The sequence below is a fragment of the Triticum dicoccoides genome, chromosome 4A (genome assembly GCF_002162155.2).
Source record: "Triticum dicoccoides isolate Atlit2015 ecotype Zavitan chromosome 4A, WEW_v2.0, whole genome shotgun sequence".
Classification (NCBI taxonomy): domain Eukaryota; kingdom Viridiplantae; phylum Streptophyta; class Magnoliopsida; order Poales; family Poaceae; genus Triticum; species Triticum dicoccoides.
In genome coordinates this window covers 414,773,265-414,780,526 of record NC_041386.1, presented here as the reverse complement: position 1 = coordinate 414,780,526, position 7,262 = coordinate 414,773,265, and positions in this window count along the sequence as shown.

Here is a 7,262-nt window from a genome sequence, read left to right as displayed (position 1 = left end):
CTCCGGTGAGCTCCTCCTCCCTCCTCTCCGGTGAGCTCCTCCTCCCTCCTCTCCTCCCATCCCCTCATGGTTTCTCCTTCCCCCTCTCCGGCGAACTCCTCCTCCTCCTCTCCGGCGATGTAGGCGAGCGCCTCTCAGGTGACCTCCTCCTCCTCTTCGGCGAACTCCTCTCCGACAAAAGAACACGGCAAAAGAATGTACAAGATCCAAAAACAGGAACAAAATTTGAAATAATATCATGCCAAAAAACGAGCAAAAACCGAGCAAAAAATGGGCAAAAAGATCATGATCGAGATCCAAATTCAAAATTCAAAAATAGAAATGGCGCACGGTGGGGGTTAGACGGTGCGCCACTACTATTTTCCCGCCTTCAAAATTCAAAAATACTAATGGCGCACCAGTGGCCTATACTAATGGCGCACCAGTGGCCTATACTAATGGCGAACCGTGGCCTATACTAATGGCGCACCAGTGGTGCACCATTAGTATACCAGATACTAATGGCGCACCAGTGGTGCGCCATTAGTAAAAAATACTAGTGGCATGATACTAATGGCGCACCGGTGATGCGCCATTAGTAGGCAAAACTGGTGCGCCATTAGTAGCCCTTTTCCTAGTAGTGTTGTGGACTTGCTCGAAAACCGGCAAGCCATAGAAAATAAATGGATCTTCAAGAAGAAGACTGACACTGATGGTAATGTTACTATCTACAAAGCTCGACTTGTCACAAAAGGTTTTTTGACAAGTTCAAGGGGTTGACTACGATGAGACTTTCTCACTCATAGCGATGCTTATGTCTGTCTGAATGATGTTAGCAATTGCTGCATTTTATGACTATAAAATCTGGCAAATGGACGTCAAAACTGCATTTCTTAATGGATTTCTTAAGAAGAGTTGTATATGATGCAACCAGAAGGTTTCGTCAATCCTAAAGGTGCTAACAAAGTGTGCAAGCTCCAGCGGCCCATCTATGGACTTGTGCAAGCATGTCGGAGTTGGAATATACGCTTTGATGAGGTGATCAAAGCATATGATTATATACAGACTTATGGTAAAGTCTGCATTTACAAGAAAGTGAGTGGGAGCTCTGTAGCATTTCTGATATTATATGTGGATGACATATTGCTGATTGGAAATGATATAGAATTTCTGGATAGCTTAAAAGGATACTTGAATAAGAATTTTTCAATGAAAATCCTTGGTGAAGCTGCTTACATATTGAGCATCAAGATCTATAGAGATAGATCAAGACGCTTGATAAAACTTTCAATGAGTACATACCTTGATAAGATTTAGAAGGAGTTCAAAATGGATTAGTCAAAGAAATAGTTCTTGCCTATATTGCAAGGTGTGAAGTTGAGTAAGACTCAAAGCCTGACCACGGTAGAAGATAGAGAGAGAATGAAAGTATGCTATGTTGTGTACCAGACCATTTGCGTGGCCGTCCATGAGTTTGGCAAGGGGGTACAATAGTGATCCCGGAGTGGATCACTGGATAGCGGTCAAAATTATCCTTAGTTACTAAAGAGGACTAAGGAAATATTTCTCGGTTGTGGAGGTCATAAAGAGTTCGTCGTAAAGGGTTACATCGATGCAAGCTTTGGCACTAATTCAGATGACTCAGAGTCTCAATCTGGATATGTATTGAAAGTGGGGTCAATTAGCTAGAGTAGCTCTGTGCAGAGCATCGTGGACATAGATAATTGCAAAATACATACGGATCTTAATGTGGCAGACCCGTTGACCCCTAGAGGCAATAATAAAGTTGTTATTTTATATTTCCTTCTTCATGATAAAGGTTTATTATTCATGCTAGAATTGTATTGATCGGAAACTTAAATACACGTGTGAATACATAAACAAATACTGTGTCCCTAGTATGCCTCTACTAGACTAGCTCGTTGATCAAAGATGGTTAAGGTTTCCTAACCATAGACATGTGTTGGCATTTGATAATGGGATCCCATCATTAGGAGAATGATGTGATGGAAAAGACCCACCTGTTAGCTTAGCATAATGATCACTCTGTTTATTTCTATTGCCTTCTTCATGTCAAATACATATACCTTCAACTATGAGATTATGCAACTCCCGGATACCGGAGGAATACCTTGTGTGCTATCAAACAACACAGCATAACTGGGTGATCATAAAGATGCTCTACAGGTATCTTCGAAGGTGTTTGTTGAGTTAGCATAGATCAAGATTAGGACTTGTCACTCCGAGTTTCAAAGAGGTATCTCTGGGCCCTCTCGGTAATACACATCATAAGCTTGCAAGCAAACACTACAAGAAATATGTCAACTAGTGACCTTCTGTCAGTGACACTGGAAGAATTGGTCATAGATCTATGACCATTTGAGACAATTGGTCAAAAGCTGTTCAGGGGGCTCCAAACCCTAAACTATAACGACCATTTTAGTCAGAAAGGTCGTAATTTCCTTACATGAAATGGTCATAAAGCATATAGCACTGGTCTGCTGCCTTATTTCTAGCTGATCATGACCAATATAGATGGTCATAACCTCGTAAATTGTGGTGGGTTGCTATGACTAGGCGCCACCTCATCAGTTTTGCCTATGTGTCATGTCCATGTGTCAGTTTTTTCCCCAGGTTGTGAAGCAAGCTATATTTCTGTCATTTCCAAAATTCCCAAAAATATCTCATAAATTCTTTGGGTCATATATTTGTCAAATATGTACAAAACCTTCCTTGCCTAGTTCAAAAATAATTCTACAATATTCATTTTCCTATTTTGTTCAAAAAAACACTTTGTGAAGGAAGTGCTACTTATATATTCTTGATTGCCCTCAAAATTTTTGGGCACTCTTTCCTATCTAAATCATTGCCGCATGATAAAATTCAGGTCCATTTGCCCAGTAAATCTTCCTCGGCAAATTTCCAAAGTTTTTGTCCACCTAGAAGCATTGTGAAGGAAGTACAAGATAGGAATATCGTTATGAGTTTAATTTTTGCCACATATTATATATGCCAAAGTCATAACTCTACACAAAAGATTAGCTCTATCTAACAATACATGTGAGCTCATCATCGAATCTTTGTTCCTGGTAATATTTTTAGTTTGTGAAGCAACTACATTTTATATTGCTTTATAATTGCTGAAAATATTCCAGGACATTAGCCTGACTATAGAAACCCCCTACACCGAATTTCAGCATAATCCAATCATCTATGTAAGCCCAGCTTCAATTTCTATTTTCTGTCCAAATTGGCACATTGCAAAGGAAGTGCTATCTAGACACCTCCTATTGTTGTCAAACTTTTTGTGCCATCTTACATATAAAAATCATTGCCACATTCCAATATTCAGCACCATTTTCCTATTAAATCTTCCTCAGCAAATTTATAAAGTTTCTATCCAGAGAGAAGCTTTGTGAAGGAAGTACAAGCTAGGATTATCCAAATGGTATAAAACTTTTATAGTGCTTTAATATTCCCAAATTACCATACTCCACAAAATTTCAGCTCAATCCACTTATCCATTTGAGCCCAGATTCAACATCCATATTTCTGCCCGATGTGGTACTTTGCAAAGCAAGTACCATCCAAACTCCTCCATTTGAGCTGAAAATTTGCCAAGACAGTCTCCCTAGTAGATGATCATCCTCAGCCAAAACTTAGGCCCATTAGCCTAGTGAATTTCCCGTACCGCTTATCAAACACTTGGTTGCTAATTCATGTTTGAGCATAGTTCGGTCTCCTCGTGAGATTCTTTTGTTGTTATTTTCTTCCTAGCATATACCTAAGGAGTGCCTAACCTACTAGACATGCCTAGGCTACCCAGAACGCATGGCAATGCCACGATCAGGCAGTGACCACGTGGCGGGCATGCGAGTCTACGCGCTTTGGAGTTGGGGCCCTGGGCCACCGTCCAAACCACGAGGTATCACCACCAAACCATGTATTTATGATTAAATAGATACTTATGTAACTAGAAACGATTTTTGGAAAAAAATAATGAGCAAACTATGAGGCAGCTGCAGTTCAAATTTGACCCTGTTCCTACTTAATCGGCAGAAACTTGTCTTTTTCACCAGAGGTGGATCAAAACTTTTGACACCCAACCATTTGGTCAATTGTGCATTCAATCTGGCCTAGTATTTTAGAAAATTTATTTGGTCCAAATTTGCAACAAATATATGGTAGGTCCTTCAAATAAAAACTCATTTCGGGCACTCAGAAAATAGAAAATGAATTTTCCGTGCAAATAAAATGAAAACTTCCTTAGGATCATTGTTTGGAATTCCAAGATGCACCCTTTTGCTCAATATGAGATCATTTGAACAAACTATGCCATGAATGTGGCCACAAGATTAATCATTTGGCTTGAAAGCCATGATCTTCACGCATGATAGCTCATTTTTGAGAACACTTTTTTAAATTAATTTCCGTATTACAACTTTATTATTTTTCCTGGAAACTTGGTCACATATAATGACACAATGCGAAGGTTTTCCAATTTTTTGATTCTTTTTCAATTTTTTATGCCCGTTTCAAAATGCGATCAAAACGGCGGGCTTGACCGTTCCTAGCTAGTTGTTGAATCTTGGAAAACTTTTGATGTTTCTCTGATTAAATAGATACTTATGTAGACATGATTTTTGGAAAAAAAAATAAAGAGCAAACTATAAGGTAGCTGCAGTTCAAATTTGACACGGTTCCTCTTAAATCGGCGGGAATTTGTCTTTTTCACCAGAGGTGGATCAAAACTTCTGACACACAACCATTTTGTCAATTGTGCATTAAATATGGCCTAGTATTTCAGAAAATTGATTTGGTCCAAATTTGCAACAAATATATGGTAGGTCCTTCACACAAAAAACTCATTTCGGGCACTCGAAAAATGGAAAATGAATTTTCCATGCAAAGAAATGAAAACTTCCTTAGGAACATTGTTTAGAATTCCAAGATGCACCCTTGTGCACAATATGAGATCATTTGAACAAACTATGCCATGAATGTGGCCACAAGATTGATCATTTGGCTTGAAAGCCATGATCTTCATGCATGATATCTCATTTCCGAGAACACTTTTTAAAATTAATTTCCGTATTACAACTTTATTATTTTTCCTGGAAACTTGGTCACATATAATGACACAATGCGAAGGTTTTCCAATCTTTTGATTCTTTTTCAATTTTTTATACCCGTTTCAAAATGCGATCAAAACGGCGGGCTTGACCGTTCCTAGCTAGTTGTTGAATCTTGGAAAACTTTTGATGTTTCTCTGATTAAATTGATACTTTTGTAGACATGATTTTTGGAAAAAAATAAAGAGCAAACTATAAGGCAGCTGCAGTTCAAATTTGAATCGGTTCCTATTAAATCGGCGGGAATTTGTCTTTTTCACCAGAGGTGGATCAAAACTTTTGACACCCAACCATTTTGTCAATTTTGCATTAAATATGGCCTAGTATTTTAGAAAATTGATTTGGTCCAATTTTGCAACAAATATATGGTAGGTCCTTCACAGAAAACTCATTTCGGGCACTCGAAAAATGGAAAATGAATTTTTCGTGCAAAGAAAATGAAAACTCCATTAGGCAACATTGTTTGGAATTCCAAGATGCACCCTTGTGCACAATATGAGATCATTTGAAAAAACTATGACATGAATGTGGCCCTAAGATTGATCATTAGGCTTGAAAGCCATGAATCTTCAAGCATGATAGCTCATTTCTAAGAACTCTTTTTTAAATTAATTGACATATTACAACTTTATTATTTTTCCTGGAAACTTGGTCACGTATAACGACACAATGCGAAGGTTTTCCATTTTTTATTTTTTTTGAATTTTTTATTCCCGTTTCAAAATGCAATCAAAACGGCGGGCTTGACCGTTCCTAGCTAGTGGTTGAATCTTGGAAAAATTTTGATGTTTGTCTGATTAAATAGATACTTATGTACCTAGAAATGATTTTTGGAAAAAATAAAGAGAAAATTATGAGGCAGCTGCAGTTCAAATTTGACCGGGTTCCTATTAAATCGGCGGGAATTTGTCTTTTTCGCCAGAGGTGGATCAAAACTTTTGACACCCAACCATTTTGTCAATTGTGCATTAAATATGGCCTAGTATTTTAGAAAATTGATTTGGTCCAATTTTTCAACAAATATATGGTAGGTCATTCACACAAAAAACTCATTTCGGGCACTCGGAAAATGGAAAATAAATTTTCCGTGCAAAGAAAATGAAAACTCCCTTAGGAAACATTGTTCGGAATTCCAAGATGCACCCATGTGCACAATATGAGATCATTTGAACAAACTATGCCATGAATGTGGCCATAAGATTGATCATTTGGCTTGAAAGACACGAATCTTCAAGCATGATAGCTCATTTCGGAGAACACTTTTTTAAATTAATTGTCGTATTACAACTTTATTATTTTTCCTGGAAACTTGGTCACATATAATGACACAATGCGAAGGTTTTCCAATTTTTTATTTACCTTTGAATTTTTTATTCCTGTTTCAAAATGCGAACAAAACGGCGGGCTTGACCGTTCCTAGCTAGTGGTTGAATCTTGGAAAACTTTTGATGTTTCTCTGATTAAATAGATACTTATGTACCTAGAAATGATTTTTGGAAAAAATAAAGAGCAAATTATGAGGCAGCTGGAGTTCAAATTTGACCCGGTTCCTATTAAATCGGCGGGAATTTGTCTTTTTCACCAGAGGTGGATCAAAACTTTTGACACACAACCATTTTGTAAATTGTGCATTAAATATGGCCTAGTATTTTAGAAAATGATTTCGTCCAAATTTGCAACAAATATATGGTAGGTCCTTCACACAAAAAACTCATTTCGGGCACTCGGAAAATGGAAAATGAATTTTCCATGCAAAGAAAATGAAAACTTCCTTCGGAACATTGTTTGGAATTCCAAGATGCACCCTTATGCACAATATGATATCATTTGAATAAACTATGCCATGAATGTGGCCACAAGATTGATCATTTGGCTTGAAAGCCATTATCTTCACGCATGATAACTCATTTCTGAGAACACTTTTTTAAATTAATTTCCGTATTACAACTCTATTATTTTTCCTGGAAACTTGGTCACATATAATGACACAATGCGAAGGTTTTCCAATTTTTTGATTCTTTTTCAATTTTTTATGCCCGTTTCAAAATGCGATCAAAACGACGGGCTTGACCGTTCCTAGCTAGTTGTTGAATCTTGGACAACTTTTGATGTTTCTCTGATTAAATAGATACTTTTGTAGCCATGATTTTT